The 18,306-nt window shown below is 30.7% G+C and overlaps 1 long non-coding RNA gene across 1 annotated transcript; it reads right to left on the minus strand.

Moving 5' to 3' along the window:
• Positions 1–751: 751 nt before the first annotated feature.
• On the minus strand, positions 752–2,738 carry LOC143075809 (uncharacterized). Its single transcript, XR_012978424.1, has 2 exons — positions 2,643–2,738; positions 752–2,457 (listed from the first exon to the last, which is right to left on the minus strand). It is a non-coding gene; the product is annotated as an uncharacterized LOC143075809 (long non-coding RNA).
• Positions 2,739–18,306: the final 15,568 nt, after the last annotated feature.

The following is an 18,306-nucleotide window of genomic DNA, read 5'->3' on the forward strand; positions in this document are numbered from 1 at the left end:
AAGAACGGATTTTTATGTTTTTATTATGAAGAGCAGAACATATCACAAACTGCTGTCGAAATTAGTGTATTTGTTTAGCATCATACGAAAGATTGGCAAAATTGTATTTAACATATCTTTAACATTTGTAAATAATTTCGATAAAATTGATCTTGCACGCATTCAATGTGTTACATTTACTTGAAAGGTAATTCATCGTTTACCTGGTATGTCTATTTTCATTGGTATCATAAGAAAATAAATGATTATTTTCAAAATTTCATTGTTCAAATCATTGCACGTTGATATTCCTTGTAACAACTTGTTGGGGGCCATAAGCGGGATGTTGCATGGCAAAATTCCGTCCTTATCCAATGTTTCTTCATTTTGCAGTAGCAATCCTAATATCCCCGACATTTGTCCCCTATTACAGGACCGACCTACTGCATTCATCGTTGTCGTCCTAAACATGCATGAGATATTTGCTACTTGACGTTAACCAACCAACAATCGATCAATCAAACTATAAATCATTGTTTAGATTTACGAACAATTATCAGAAAAGTAGTGCCTTACGAATAAAAGCGCTCCTAGGTAAGAAATAAATTTCTGAAAACCCCAATGTTACCAATTCTACTGTTATAGTATATATCAGATTTACCTCTCGACAATTAGTGATTCTCAGGGTCATAATATTTACAAAATCTCAAACCTATAATGAACACTGAATAACTGATCACATCAAAAGGGATCAAAGATATTGGATAACCAGTTATCAAAGTTTCATATGAAAGCTATTTATTTCTATAATTTAAAAAAAGTTTCTAAAATAATATAACAATATTGTTTTTGTAATAATTGATTGTTAATCACATAATTTGTCAATACTGCACTTATTACATAGCACTAGTGATCATAAAGATACACAAACACACAGGTAGAAAAATTATAACGATGATAAAACTCAAAACATTATTTTGTACTTTTTTATATGTTTTACTCAGTATAAAAAGGAGACACGCAAGAAAAAATATGCATATCTTAATTTTTTTCCAAATAATTTTATATTAAGTTCCAGGGTGTGCCCGTTTTCTAACACCGTTGTTTTTTTCTTTCATATAAAATCTTGTTTATACTAATGACTGTCTGTAAATAATAAATCTTGGAGTGTTTTGGAATATTGTTTTCTTTTTAACACGATTTCTTTTCTTAAACATATAACGTTAAATATCAAACCATTACAAGGATAATAGGTAAGAACAATAAAATGTTCAGAGAAATTGGATCATTTAATAATTGTTTATTCATTATACATTCTTTATAATAGGTATCTTTTTCATATAATAAACAATGACATACTAGTAAATTTTTAAGGATATGATAAAATGTTTTATGCCGTTTTGATTAAGAGACGTGTCTGAACTGACGAAATTGAAATTTTAGAGCATGTCTTCTTATTCTAGCATCCAAAAGTTAAAATTGTTTGAAAAATCTTTTGTATATGTTTCAGAAGGTATATAGTACCATCTAAATGATAAATTTTCTCACAGCAATTTTTTAATAAGAAAATACTTATGATAAATGATATGACAATTGCTATTAAGAAAGTTTAATTACTATACAGTTTATGCTTAAAAGGGGATTATGATCTATTGAACATTATTTGATAAAAGATAATACATAAAACGCGTAGCATTTGTGGATTTGGCTGCATTCTTTATATTGAACAAATGTTGAATATAAGATTTCAGAAGAAGGGTATGTTGCAGTTTTTGGAAATTAGAAATCATATTGATATTCGGTAGACTAATCCGCCATTAACATCTGCAAACGTGCAATTCGATATATTAATATACTTTTGTGGAATCAATAACCCTTATCTTAGTAAAATTGAGAATGGAAATTGGGAATGTGTTAAAGAGACAATAACCGAACAAGAAAAATTAAATAAACAGCCCAACTCTTTTCTTTGTTTTGCATTTCAATAAATTTAAAAGAAATAGAATCTCAAGATTTATTAACAAACCTATACCCCATTTCAAATGAATATTTGACACATGCTGTTTTGATTGAATTCCTTTTTACTGTTTATAAGTTTTATCTTAATTTATTTTTGAAGTGAGATGCATCTTACAAGCATAATAATATATCGATCCATTAGACATTAAGAATATATGATTCTAATGTTTTGAAATGATATACCTCATATTACAATTATAACGACATGTTAAAAGATAGTACTTAAAATGTGATCACTATTGACAGTACTGTTCAAAATTCAAACATGCATTATCTTCACCTAAATCTTTTGCATTTGACACATCGCCATCTTATGTTATTCACTATCTTCCCATCAGGTGTCTTCTTCTCACCAACTTTAACTATTTCTGAATCTGTATTTGTATTACAACGCGAACAGAATATTTTCGTCATGCTTGGAAGAGTATACGTATTGATGCGAACTTTGAAAGGGTGTATCTGCAATAATATATTACGAAATAGCGTAAATATATAACAACAATATGTCAAATTAACAAAAGAAAATATAACAATGATAATATTTACAAACATACATCTGCACCACTCTGCTATGAAAGAAATGTATTAATCAAAACACTCATTTTCATGTAAACAAGCTCAATTTTATTTTATATGGTTCTTACCTATATGACAGGGTTTTTTTAACTATTGAACTGAATAAAAACAATAGTATTTATGCACAGAATAACATCATGTTCTGTATTAGCATTATCAAAAATATGACGTAAGTGATAATCATACTGATAAATTACAGCAATTTAAATGATATTTATTATCTGATCGGACTATCAAACATTTGTGTCAAAATTTGCGATAAATCGCTTATTAACCAAAATAGAAGAAACAGGACAAATGTTGTCCAAATGGTCATTGTTAAGATAAAATAATATAGGCATACATATCTTAAGCAAGTATTAGTTAAAATGATTTGAAATATCAATTTGAGTTGATTTTGTTATCAAAATATGAGTAAATATAGAAAAAAAAAACATGCATTTCAATAGTTCGTTCTTATTTTGTACTGTAACAGCACTGTCTCAGGTTAGGAAGATGATTGGTGGGATCCCGCTAACATTTTTAACCCCAACACAGTCTATATGTTTGTGCCTGTCCGAAATAAGGAGCCTGTAATTCAGTGGTTGTCAATCGTGACTGTGTTTAATATTTGTTTATCGTTTATTTTTTGTACATTAATTAGGCCGTTTTATTTCTCGTTTGAAGGGTTTTGCATTTGTCATTTCGGGGCCTTTTATAGTTTTTTATGCTCTATGAACTTCGCTTATTATTGAGGCCGTACATTGACCTATATATGTTTATTTGGTCTCTTGTGAAGCTCTGTCTCATTGACTATCATACCACATCTTTTTTATATGGTTGTAAATGTCTAAGACGTCGCCCCAAATTCACGAAGACATATCACTCATGGCAAATATTTGATAATATTTCTACTCAGAGTCTTAGACTGTCCAGTTATGTAATGTATTTCGGTTGTTTCCTGTAAATAGCTAATACTTCAGTTTTATCATTTACATCTTTTGTATAGGCATTTTATAAAATTTACTGTTTGCAAAAGTATAAATTGTTCTAAATAATAGGGATGATCTGGTACCTAACAGAAAACCCCGTTTTTGGCACAGCTTTTTTGAACTTTTGGTCCTCGATGCTGTTCAACTTTGTACTTGTTTTGGCTTTCAAACTTTTGTTTCTGACGTCACTGGTGACTCTTGTGTGGACAAAATGCACTTCTGGCGTAATAATTTTTTTTAAACTTGTTGCCTTCTGTTAGCTATTATTTGTGTGTTTCTTTGTCAATTGTGTTCTCCTATTTATTTATATTGTAGTCCTGTAATGTTGTGTTGTCATTTTAATGTTATATTTCACATGGCCATAAAAGAGGGAGGTTTGCCGCAAAACCAGGTTCAACCCACCATATTTCCTTTAAAAATGCCCTGTACCAAGTCAGGAAGATGGGCATTGTTATATTATAGTTCGTTTCTGTGTGTGTTACATTTTAACGTTGTGTTTCCGTTGTGTCGTTTGTTTTCTCTTATTTTTGAGTGTGAATTCACATTGCTATAAGACGTGTCACGGTACTTATCTATCCCAAATTCATGTATTTGGTTTTGATGTTATATTTGCTATATTTGTTATTATCAAAGGATTTTGTCTAATGCTTAGTCTGGTTCTGTGTTTGTGTGTTACATTTTAATGTTGTGTCGTTGATCTCTTATATTTAATGTGTTTCCCTCAGTTTTAGTTTGTTACCCCGATTTTGTTTTTTGTCCATGGATTTATGAGTTTTGAACAGCGGTATACTACTGTTGCCTTTATTTACAAAACCTTACCAAATATAAGTGTCTATATTGAAAAAGAAATACAACAAATTACAGTGATTTATATGTACGCTTCTGTCTTTGAATAACTTAAAAATAAAATTTATATATTTTGTCGCCATTGTTTGATTTATTTGTATGTTTGTCTTGATTTTGTAGTTAATAATGTTGTATGTCGGTGTTGTATGTTTACACAGTGTTTGCTGCTGGATCCCTGTCATTGTCACATTAACCTTGTATGTCAAGTCTGTATGGGTTGCTTACTTAATATAACGGAAATATAAACCCCTGTCAAACAAGTAGGATGTCTAGCTAGCTATAAAAACCAAGTTTAACCCATTAATTTAATTCGGAAAATGCATTTTCCTAGACAGGAATATGGCAGTTGTCTTTCATTTTTTCCTTTTATTTTGTCTCTTTTTACAAATCTTACAATAATTAAAATTATTGGTTTAGGAGATGAACAACATTTCGACAGAAACCAAAGAACAATAACGAGATAGAAACATCCTACCATGGTTCGTTTTAATGGAATTAAATAACAGCATTCAACTAAAAATAGACAAAACGTTCAAATGGTGATTCGACAAAAAAAAAAACGAATGCAAATATTCAGATCAAGATCATTCAATCTGCGTTCTAACAAAATAGACACTCGTGTTTTTATCCTAAATAATAGTAATAAAATACACAAGGAAAAAGCAATGGTCATAATATTTATAATTGTGTCGAATTCAATCGTTTTGTGATAACTATATTTGTACATGAAACGATGAGTTGTCGTATGATAGCAAACTGAGAAGCATATCTAACAGAGCCTAAATGACGTAGATTGAAACAATAATAGGTTATCGTACAGCTTTAAACAATGAACAAACGCTATGCACTTTAGCCAACTAATTTCATTTGTTAGAACACAGTAAAATGATGAATGCAGAAAAATAAAATGACTAATAGTTTCATGCAGCTTATCTATTCCACATAATATTTTCATAAATTCTTTCAATAGTTAAACTTTTGGACAAATTGTCACCTCTATAATTTCAGCATCAGTAAATTTCTAGACACAATACGGTATACAATTTTAATGCAAATGAAAGTAGACTTCGAGAAAACTATAAAATTAAAATAAATTTTCTATTATTTTTTAAAGATTTGTGCTAAATGATAAACATATTCAAAATGGTTGTGTCACGATGATGGAAGTTTTTAACGACCTTAATTGGCTGTACAGCCCTCGCAAGGTCGGTACTGTGTCACACTTTTCTAGCACTCCTTCTTATCTAAAAATATCTGACCTTATGGTATTGTTTTTTCTCTAAAATTTGAAGGCTGTACGATTACCTACAACTGCTTATATCAAATTAATATAGGTATGAAGAAGGTGATTTAAGAAAAGTGCTTTGAACGCATACAATTGATAAAGTGTTGTTTTTATTTTATATAGCATGGGTCGACAACGGTTCTATTAGTCCCCGAGGATAGTATTCAGTACATTGGTACTAACTTGATATAAATAAAAAAAATTAATAATTGTCCGTTTCAACTCCTTCAGGAAAAGTTAAAGTTAGATGTAATTGGCTATTATTTATAGTTCAACACTTGTTTCATATAACTCTCCACTTAGGTTGGTTCATGCACATCCTTTGCCTTCAAATATTCGGCTTTGAGCGTTCCTGATGAAGAGCAAGCCAGAAAAGTGTTTTGGACGCATGATAGCTTTGTTTTCATTTTGAATTTGGCGGATAGTTGTCTCATTTGCAATTATGACTCCTTTTCTTATTTCATATCGTATTATGCTAAGTAATAAACAATATTTTTATGACAGCAACTAACACACAACCACCTAATTTTAGGCTTAGGTCATTTAAAAATTGTATCGGGATTTGACATTGTTGTGAGCGATAAATACTACCCTAAATCGGGGACAGTAATGTCACAGAATCAAAAATCAATATTCTTTAAAATTTGGTGGAAATTAACTTATGTATTATAATGTGTTGCTGTTGGCTTAATGTTAACACGCAATTACCTTTATTCGCAATGTATTAACTGAAATTACATACTATATGTTGTCCATAAAAATGATATTCTATTTATATTTTCTGCTAGTTGACCATGTTTGTTACATTGTATTATTATCTGCAATTGTACCGGCTGCTTTTAAAAATGATATCACGATATGAAGATTCGATTTAATTGCCAATGAGACAAATATTCACAACAGACAAAAGGACGAAGATGAAATTTCCAAATACAGATCAGTGTGACAATAAACAATTATCAACGAATGAAGTATGAATATGTTTTTATCTTATAGTAGTATTTGATAAAATGCCTATAAATACTTACACATTACATACAAATTAAAATCAGTATAGAATAATGCGTAAAAGGGTTAATTCAATTATGCAAACAAAACTACAGAGTGCACTATCACGTACTTTAAACACATGATTTAGTATGAACATATAAATAACAGTTAGTCATATTACAATTAGAATCAATACTTGGTATTTGATAAACATACTACTATACACCTATCAACAAAAACACACGATCTTAAATATAGCTGATATTGTATGTAAACAAATGAAAAATAATTGGTTGTAGTTTAATTTTTACAATATAACTATAGTGTTATTAACATGGCAAAGTAATTGTCTACCATCTAGCGATTAATATTACAAATTTGTATAAAACATTTTGCACATTTCTTAAATATAGTTTTTCAAATTTGATTTCAGTTATTTATTTGTTTGCTTCACACAATGAATAATTTGTAATTCTAGACACATTACCACTGCGACCGATACTATAAGTTAAATCTCTGTGCCGTGTTTAGAGTGGCATTCCTTCTTCTTACTTGATTTCAAGTTTCGAGTAAGTAGATACTTCATACTTTATTCATTTTTGAGTGAGTCAGCCGTCAAGTAATAAATTACCTGAAAACGTTTTACTTGTTTAAAAGAGGGGTGAAATATATCAGAGGGATAGTCAAACTCATACATTAAAAATAAATTGACAATGCCATGGCTAAAAAATAAAAAAACAAACAGACAAATAATAGTACAGAAGACACAACATAGAAAACTAAAGACTAAGCAACACGAACCCCACCAAAAACTGGGGTCCTATGTGCTCCGGAAGGGTAAGCAGTGATAATACATTAGGAGTTTATAATTGAAGATGTTTACAGTAACCAGTAAGTTATAAAACATTTAAAAGTCTGTTAAATAACACAAGCGCATTGATGAATATATTTTATTTATATTGACATTTTAACTCTACATGTATATAACTATGATAGCTGTTTTTAGACTCTGAACAATTTGTTTTAGTTTGTAACCCAGATTTGTTTTCTCGTAATCGATTTATGACATTTGAACTCCGGTATACTACTGTTACTTTTATTTAAATGCATAGTTCTTGGTAAGACCTCTGTTATTTTATACGAAAAACAATATTCATTTGTTTTTGTTTGAAACAGTAAAGAGTACTGCGTTGTGATACAGTACACAATCATCTAATATTAATAAGACCTTTGCAAATCTTTACGACATTTAACAGGTCTTGGCTGGCGTATTCCTAAGAAACTGAATAGAACCCTGGAGAAAATAAAAGCTCAGTATGTCATATCCATGAAAGTGTCAAAGAGTGAAATAGCATGTAGGAACGCAAAAGTTCGAGCGAGAATGGGAAATCCTTGATAGGAATATGGAGTATTTATAGAGGCTTTATCGTTTAATCGATTGGTTTTCTTATTAAATCATCCAAACCCATCCAAACACGGAGAAGACTTTTAGATCCAGATGGAACAAAACGGAGACAAATATACGACTCTCCATACAAAAGAAAAAATTGACAAGGAACCAACAAACAATTTTCTAGCAGTAATGAGGAATATTTTTTTGAGCAATTTGGAGAGAATGAAAATATTTTCCCATTTTATTCCTTTGCACCTGGAAACATGTGTTCTGGAATACTCGGCAAATATGCTACGCGTTTAAATGAACACATACTAATGGGATGCAATAATTTTTACCCGAAAACAGATTAAAATATTTCTTTGAGATTGATGACCAAACATGACAATCTTTATTGTTTAAATCCCAAAAAATTGCATTTGAAATGGAGTTGCCGTAAAAATGCTACAGAACCGAATCATGAAGAATCTGAAATACTTGAAACCTATCTTTTTGACGACTATCCCGACTTCAAGAGAATGGTTAAACGTTTCAGAAATCGTTCTTCAAAAATTAAAAATAGAGAAAAAAAAACTATTTTTGAGATATTCGGATAGGGGACATTCTTCTTGATACTAGTCTTACAACAGAGATGACGATGTTGACGTTTAAGAGAGACAACCAGATTGTTTAAAAGCTTTTTATATTTGCATCTTACAAGACAAATACATTATTTATCTCAAAAAAAGTGATTAAGTTCTTCTTTTTATCTAAACCATACTGAAAATGAATATGGACCAATCAATTTATCTCTTTACGATGTAATCACTAACACTTATTTTAAACAGTCATGCTAGAAGTGCTTCAACCCTTTTTTTCTCACTTCAGTATGATACGATTGTCCTCGTAATTTAAGCATATTGTGTTTTTTTTTTTTTTTTTTTTTTTTAATCAAATCCACATTATGTAGCCCTATCACGATATCAGTGATATGTTACTTTTAGTTTATAATTATTGCTTTTTTTCCCTTTGTATAGCAATCCTGTAACCGGACGCTTGTTTTAATTTGAAAATGAAAGTAAATTTTTCCAAAAGCATTATCTATGAAATAAATATTGCAAAATACATTATGAAATCAAATAATATTTTATCATATGATATTGACATAACATTAACTTGCATATTTACTGGTCTATTTTCATTTTCGCTATGAACGAATGGGAGTAAACTACTCTGATATTGCGATACAAATGGAAAAAAATGGCACATAATGTAAATGGCTTTTTTTATGATTAGCTTGTCACCAATTAAAGAATAAATTTAATCAGGCAAATATATTTAGATACATGTAACAGATATATAAAAAAGTTTAATCCCTGTAGTTATCTTGTTCGTTGTCAAATATTAATATTTATTATACAGATTGAAAAAAGTAGCGAACAATAACATGTTTAACCCCGCAACATTATTTATGTATGTGCCTGTCCCAAGCCAGAAGCCTGTAATTCAGTGGTTGTCGTTTGTTTATGTGTTACATATTTGTTTATCGTTCATTTTTTTCTTCATACAAATAAGGCCGTTAGTTTTCTCGTTTGAATTGTTTTACATCATGTACATTGTCATATCGGTGCCTTGTATAGCTTACTATGTGGTATGGGCTTTGCACATTGTTGAAGGCCGTACGGTGACCTATTGTTGTCAATGCCTGTGTCATTTTAGTCGCTTGTGGACAGTTGGCAATCATACCACATCTTCTTTTTTTATATTAGATGTATTTTCTGTTTAAAGTAGTGACTTAACAGAATTAAAGATATTATAGAAGGGACTCAACAGACGAAAACTATAAAATCGGTCTTCAATATAACTAGATGTGCGCTGATCACAATATTATATCCGACCAACTTTTTTTAACAGAATAAGGATTTCATTGAAAATATGAATTAATAAAAAATGTATTAACGACACACTAATGTGTACTGTTATGATCAACCAAATTTGTTTTCTAGAGTTATCATAGAACATACATATCAAATTGACATTGTATCCTTTGAGTGATATTCTGTAAAATAAAGTACCCCGAATGAACTACATGCATTCATTCTATAATAAAAGTCCAATCTAAAAATGCAATAATCGTATGTTTATCTAATTCATTTAGTACGTTCCAATGAGCTTTAACAATCACCCAGACAACGAATCCTATTCACCCAATCTTTGTCGAACTGGTCAATACTGACAGCAGCCGGAGTATTTATTTAGGCATCCTTAACTTCTATTGATATTTAACAAATGTTTGTACAAGTTGTAGAGCACATGTCTGATTCATCAATTAAAAATTTAAAAGACACTGAGCTAAACCACTTAGAGTATTGAGTTTAAGGATGTCTTTTTAAGATAAATTTGTTTGCGGATAAGTTGCGTTCTCATGCCTGCTGTCAATGCTCCACTATTAGATTCATCAGTCAACTATGTTGTTGTCGGTCTAGAAAGGAAAACAATTTTGTACAATACAGTTATATATTGATAAATTAAATGTGTTTGTTAATCTTAGATTTTTACATATTTCAAATTACAAGTAGCAGGTGCGATTGACTCGAATCTTAAATGGCAAGGACAGGCAGTTTGAATGTCGGTGTTTTACTCCGAGCACCTCAGCTTCCTCGACAAACAATATTACCTAAAAAATGTGAACGCGTTGTGTACATCTAAATATTTATACCTATGTTGAAAGACATGCATAGTATCAAATCATAAAAATACAAATTGTTTAGTTTCTAGGAATCTTGTGAGATTTCCGCTGCTGTTTTTTGCTAAATAGGTGCAATTTGAGTACCGTGACGTTACCTTATATAATTATTTTCCATATTTCTTCCGAATTGTTACATACGGATATATTTTCTAAATAGTTTTATAGAAGAATTGATTAACAAGGAATATTTTTTTTTTGTGTAAAATATGTATTCATACTTTTCTAAAAATAAAGCAAATTTTTATAAATAGTCTATTCACTAGGTAAAATTCAAATTAGTTATTAAAGAATGATACTTGTCAAAAAAATGATCAACAAGGTGAGCGTTCAGGTGTAGTATCAGTTTTGTTTTCCCCCAATTTATTATTGTAATATTTGTACTTTTCCAAAAAAATAACGGAACTTTTCTTTGTAACAAATAAAGATATACTTGGCAATAGTAAAGTTTGATCCTGTCCAGTAAACACCATTGCAGTGCATATAAGATAATGATCATCATAGTAGGTTAACCAATAAAATCTCCCTCTTTCGTCAATTTGATCAAGCTTTAGTTAAATGTACAATGTAACCTCAAGTTTTCAAAATATCCTTTAAAAGAACTAAATTAACAAAAAAAATTGATGCATCAAGACACCCAAGATATATGTTTATGAATCTGTTTTTTTTTACAGCAACAAAATGTAGAATTATTTTGCTAAAACTGACAAATTCAAGGGAATATTTTTTCGACCCATTTTTCGTATGCAACTGGATGTGGCGTACTATGATTTGGAGGTATTTCACCGTGAATAATATATTTGCTAAATCATAATAATTAATTAATTGATTAAACAGTCGAATCGAATAATTACACAAGGCTACTACGCATAGATATTCTGTTTTGCCACACCTTACGAAAATCTTCTCGGTCATCTGATCCGTCTCGACACTGACTGTATAAAAAAGAAGATCTGGTGTGATTGCCAATGAGACAACTATCCACAAAAGACCAAAATGACACAGACATTAACAACTATAGGTCACCGTACGGATGTATTCCACATGAGGTACCTGAAAACAGATTAATAAAAAACAAACACGTTTAAAGAATTGTGTTTAATTTTAACCTTCAGTATTTCTGTATAATTTTCTCGAATTAAATATGAATACGAAGTTTTGATTTTTCTACCCTGTATACTACATTGCCTCACATTCTCATTAAGAAAAAAATCACACACCTAATTAAATGGGCATTCAAAAAATCAGAATGTGAATATATATGTTCAAACTCTTTTAGGTCATTTTTTAGTAGCAATAAACAAAAAAACTATGTTAATTGGACATGCTTTGATACTATATATGCCCTTGAATTTTTACTAGATAACATTTTTGTTCGCTTTGGGGATTCCGTATATCGTCAGATTATCGAAATTCCAATGGGGACTAACTGTGCACCACTTATTGCGGACCTGTTTTTGTATTGTTATGAGTTACAATTTATGACAAAAATAAGCAAAGACCCATCGAAACAACATCTGATAAAGAAATTTAGTAATACTTTTAGATATTTGGATGATATTTTGGCTCTCAATAATGACGACTTCAGTATGTATATTAATGAAATTTATCCTGTTGAACTTACTTTAAATAAAGCTAATACTAACAATGACCACTGCCCTTTTCTCGATCTTGATATCTATATCACTAATGGAAAGCTGAATACTAAAATTTATGATAAAAGGGATGATTTTTCATTTCCTATCGTTAATTATCCGTTTTTAGATGGTGACGTTCCCTTGTCACCTTCTTATGGTGTTTATATATCTCAACTTGTACGATTCGCTCGTGTATGTAACAATGTTTTCGATTTTAACGAGAGAAATTTATGTATTACTGAAAAATTATTACACCAGGGTTTTCGATATCACAAACTAGTCAAAACATTTACTAAATTTTATCATCGGTATAAAGACATCATTCGTAAATATAGCTCAACATGCAGACTTCTAATACGTTCAGGTATTTCACATCCAATTTTTTATGGTAATATTCTTTATAAAGCACAAAGGTGTCAGTATTCACCTCAGAAACTTACAAAACCTTTGAATAGACTTATTAAGAAGGGATATAATTACGATAAAGTTGTCAAGTCATTAAAGATTGCATATTTTGGCGTTAATATTGAGTCACTGATAAGGTCTTTGCATCGGAACTAAACACATTTATTCTAAAAACAGTTGTTGGCATGACACGGGTTATGTTCTTCTCATATATGTTATGATGGTATGATACTAAACCCCTAACGGGACGGATTGTACCTGATGTTCATATGATGAAATCATAATCTTTCAGTCAGTTTAATTGAAGTCTGGAGCTGGTATGTCAGTTAACTGCTAGTAGTATGTTGTTATTTATGTATTATTGTCATTTTGTTTATTTTCTTTAGTTACATTTTCTGACATCAGACTCGGATTTCTCTTGAACTGAATTTTAATGTGCGTATTGTTATGCGTTTACTTTACTACATTGGTTAGAGGTATAGGGGGAGGGTTGAGATCTCACAAACATGTTTAACCCCGCCGTATTTTTGCGCCTGTCCCAAGTCAGGAGCCTCTTGCCTTTGTTAGTCTTGTATTATTTTAATTTTAGTTTCTTGTGTACAATTTGGAAATTAGTATGGCGTTCATCATCACTGGACTAGTATATATTTGTTTAGGGGCCAGCTGAAGGACGCCTCCGGGTGCTGGAATTTCTCGCTACATTGAAGACCTGTTAGTGACCCTCTGCTGTTGTTTTTTATTTGGTCGGGTTGTTGTCTCTTTGACACATTCCCCATTTCCATTCTCAATTGTTGTTAAAGTTGTTAAAACGTTCAACTGATTTTTAAGAGTTATCTCCCTATAATATTATGTACCTCCTTGTATCTTACATGTATAAGTAAATATATTTAATTCGAGAAGATCCTTACTTGATTGCTGTAGGGTAAAAGAACCATAATTTCTAAACGTTTTTCACATGTCTTTTCATAGAGGTTTAAAACCATTGATTATTAATCCTTTTTCTCGAAACTCATGTCAAAAGGTTATTTCTACATTTTGACATCAAAATCACAAAGACATACCAGTTCATCATATTTTGTAAATTATGACAATAGCATAAGAAGCATCAAATAAAGGTGACGAACGAACCATGAAGATATTGCATGATATTCAAAAAGAGCAAGAAAGGATGCATCGACGCTATAATCGTCTCATGCTATGCATTACAAGCTATGCAAATTTAAAATCAGTAAACATGTTTATACCAGGGTAAGGACACAATCGGTAAAATTACAGATTTAAAACACGCATAACATATTGCCATGGCCAGTAAGTTTAGAAACTGGCCTTTCGTATCAGTCAACCAATTGTGATGGTGACTGTTAAACCTGTTCGTGTTTTAGTCGTAATCACTCATAAATATGCTAAAATAATTTTGTTTTAAGGAGAATACACCTGATTATGAAATTCTTATAGCATGAACGAGCGGAAGATATCAGCTGAAAAAATAGAAAATTGAAATCATCAAGTTTGTTATAGATTTTTGTTTTAAAGTCATCTCTTTCTGTGTCAATATCAAAGAAAATAATCATGATTCGAATCAGACTTTCTTCTTGCGTTAGTATCATGAACTTAAAGTCCACTAAAATATACGGATTTAAACATTTATCATTTACTTTAATCATTTGTTAATCAAACTGTCGGTTATTTGCTGATAAGACAATATCGAAATAACTGAAAGTGGAAACGTAATTTATTATTTACCATATAGATTTAGTTTTGTTTAGATGCTGCTTCATATGAGTCCCTATATAAGTGGATTGTTAGTTAAGCACAACGTATACCAATTGAAACAAAGACATTTTGCTGTAATACCAATTCACTAAAACAACAACTATGTTGTCGATCAAACAAACCAATAGTTGGTTAATACAATCTTTGGGAATTTTTATTAATGGAATAAAGCCTATTCACTAAGAAGAAATATATGGACAAAATGAAGTTAAACGATATGGGGTGTAAAGAATATAGAACCACATTGAAGTTCCTTATAGCTATAATTACAGTTAATATCTGTGATGTTAAAAGGGTCTTTTTAATATTAAAAAAGAAGATGTGGTATGATTGCCAATGAGACAACTATCCACAAAAGACCAAAATGACACACACATTAACAACTATAGGTCACCGTACGGCCTTCAACAATGAGCAAAGCCCATACCACATAGTCAGCTATAAAAGACCCCGATAAGACCGTCACAAGTAGACAAAATAATAAGTCGTAAAAACGATAGAAACATACATAAACACTTAACTAAATACAAATAACAAAAAATAAAGGCAACAAGAGTATACCGCTGTTTGAAATTCATAAATCGATTAAGGAAAAAAAAAACAAATCCTGGTTACAAACTAAAATTGAGGGAAAAAAACTACGACACAACAGAACCACAACATAAAAATGTAACACACACAGAAACGAACTATGATATAACAATGGCAATTTTTATGATTTGGTACAGGACATTTTAAGAAAAAAATGGTGGGTTGAACCTGTTTTTGTGGCATGCAAAACCTTTCGCTTTTATGGCAATGTTAAATGTCCCAATAAAATGACAACATTACATGACAGGACTACAATACACATAACTTGGAGAACATATAGGACAGTGAAACACACGAATAATAGCTAACAAAAGGTACCAGGTTTAAAATCTAATACGCGAGACATAAGCTTAAGACTAACCAGTGATGCTCAGATGAAAAAAGTTCGAAAGCCAAAACAAGTACAAAAATGAAAAGCATTGGGGATCAAAAGTTCCAAAATGTTGTGGCTTAAACGGCTAGGGTTTTCTGCCTGGGATAAGAATATCCTTATTATTCAGAATAATCTATACTTATTTGTAATAATGAGACACACTCCCAATTTAATCACTAACCTATCTAAGATTTCACTGTTCTAAAGCGAAAGATAATAACAGCTGCTTTGATTATGTTCATCTTTTTCGCTTTGCAAGTTGTAAGCTTATAAAGTAAACAAAATAAGATAAATTTATGTGAGTACCGACAAAATACAAGGAAACGTTAAATATACACCTACACAATTACATTACAATATTCTTCTCATGACTGTTCACATATTTTGATAGTAAATGTGTCGAAAAAATCTATTAAAACACGTGATTTATGTGCAATCATTGTGTTCATAAGGTACGAACAATTATCTTTCAATGTAGCTTTGTTTTCAAAAGAATGTGAAAAAAAATCGAAAATTACAAAAAAAAAGTAAACACATCTAAAAAAAGATTTTAAAAACAAACATCAATATATGAAGCAACCACCCCGTTTGTTTAGTTTTTTCTTCTATATAATAAAATATTATTTTAAAACATTGGTGTTTATACGATTAACAAATAATTACAATCACAATCATATATATTTAATATTCACAACGTAATATTGTGCTTTCAAATGTCCAGCAGTGTGACATTTAAATGTCAATTATTTTCAATTAATGTAGACTATTGTTTATTATTTTTAATGATGTAAAGTTTTATTCTTCAACTAGGAGTGACAGGTTATAACCTTCATATTTAGTTTTTGGTGGTGGTAACGGCAACGAATCGCAAAGATGCCTCAATAGAAAATAAAGTGATGAGGTAAGGTTCCATTGAGACAACTCTTTACTAGATCCATACGACGTAGAATATAACATTGCATTTCATTATTTCATTTCAACTCAGGTGTAAAATGTTCACAGGCCTGCATCTTTAACGCCTTTTTTCATTCATTGATAATCATACATTTGTTCAATTATTTCTCGGTCATAAAAAAATGTGACAGATGCCAAAAAATTATATAATAGCTATAATTTTAATTGATAGACATTGTATATAATGCAATTTAAATTGTCACTATGAAAGTAATTGAACACTTAAAATGTCCAAGTTGCCTCTGTTTGAAGGCGTAGGACAACTCTTCAATGCATAATAAAAATGTTAATTCACTATTAATGGATATATGATTTAAAATTATGTTTAGATGTGTCATTGTCATCAACAGTTTGTTAGGTGTCTTATATTCTTAATTATTCTTAATAGAATTAGACAGCTTGTGATCATCACCTAAAAAAATGATAAACACATAAGTAACGTCTTTCGACAGGTATACTTTATATGTCGCACTCTTTTGAGGCATATTGTCCAACTATAATTATAGCAACATGAGCAAACATGAAAAATATGATATGCTTTCCGAAAAGTTTGGAGTTTTTAATGGATTTTTCCGATAACACATCATTGTAGTTTATTACAGAAAGGAGCATTGTTCAAGATAAACTATTGATATATAAAAAATACATATTTTTCGTATCTGGTTTAAACGTTACGAGTAGTTCTTTGATTAACTTTATAACAAAATTCAGTATATTTAGGAATTTTATATTCTCAAAATACACAGACATTGCAAGAAAAGCGGATATACCCGGCGAATCACGTCCGGACTATTTTGCAAGTACTTGTATTTCATTTGGAAATGTTTAACGTCGTGTGTATATTCATAGGTTCCATATGTCTAGGTGGAAGTCAAGATATGAAAAAAATGTTTAACCCCGTCGCATTTTTTGCGCCTGTCCCAAGTCAGGAGCCTCTGTCCTTTGTTAGTCTTGTATGATTTTAATTTTAGTTTCTTGTATATAGATCAGAGTTTAGTATGACGTCCATTATCACTGAACTAGAATACATATCTGTTTAGGGGCAAGCTGAAAGACACCTCCGGGTGGGAGAGTTTCTCGCTGTATTGAACACCCATTAGTGGCTGTTGTCTGCTCTGTGATAGGGTTGTTGTCTATTTGACACATTCCCCATTTCCATTCTCACTTTTATATAAAACAGACTTACATAAAATTCAAGCTCTTGACTATCTTATCAACTGGAATCTATTATATAACATCATTTGCTTCAATACTCTTGGAGTATGTTTTTTTTGTTCATGCATCGTTGACAATGTAATGGAATTTGATGCGACTGTCATACAAGTGAGAGGTTTACCTAGCTATAAAACCAGGTTCAATTCACCATTTTCTACATTAGAAAATACCTGTACCAAGTCAGGAATATTACAGTCGTTATCCATTCGTTTGATGTGTTTGGACTTTTGATTTTGCCTTTCGATTTTGGATTTTCCTTTTTGAATTTTCCTCGGAGTTCAGTATTTTTGTGTTTTTACTTTTTAGTATCAAAATGGAATTGCCAGTAGCCAATTCATTACCAAAAGCCGTTCGCGAATAATGAAAGAATGATGATATGTCTTGTTTTAGTGAATTTTCCATAGCGACATTCCAGTAACGCCTGCATACGGAGTATACTTTTTCCAGATGATACGATATTCCAGAGTTTGGATTTGTATCTAAGTTTGCCTCATATTTTGACTTTTGAAAAGGTCTATTGAAAACAAAAGTACACTAAAATGAGATTGTGAATTTCTAATTTTTATTGACCAAA

Source organism: Mytilus galloprovincialis, chromosome 5, assembly GCF_965363235.1.
Source record: "Mytilus galloprovincialis chromosome 5, xbMytGall1.hap1.1, whole genome shotgun sequence".
NCBI lineage: Eukaryota > Metazoa > Mollusca > Bivalvia > Mytilida > Mytilidae > Mytilus > Mytilus galloprovincialis.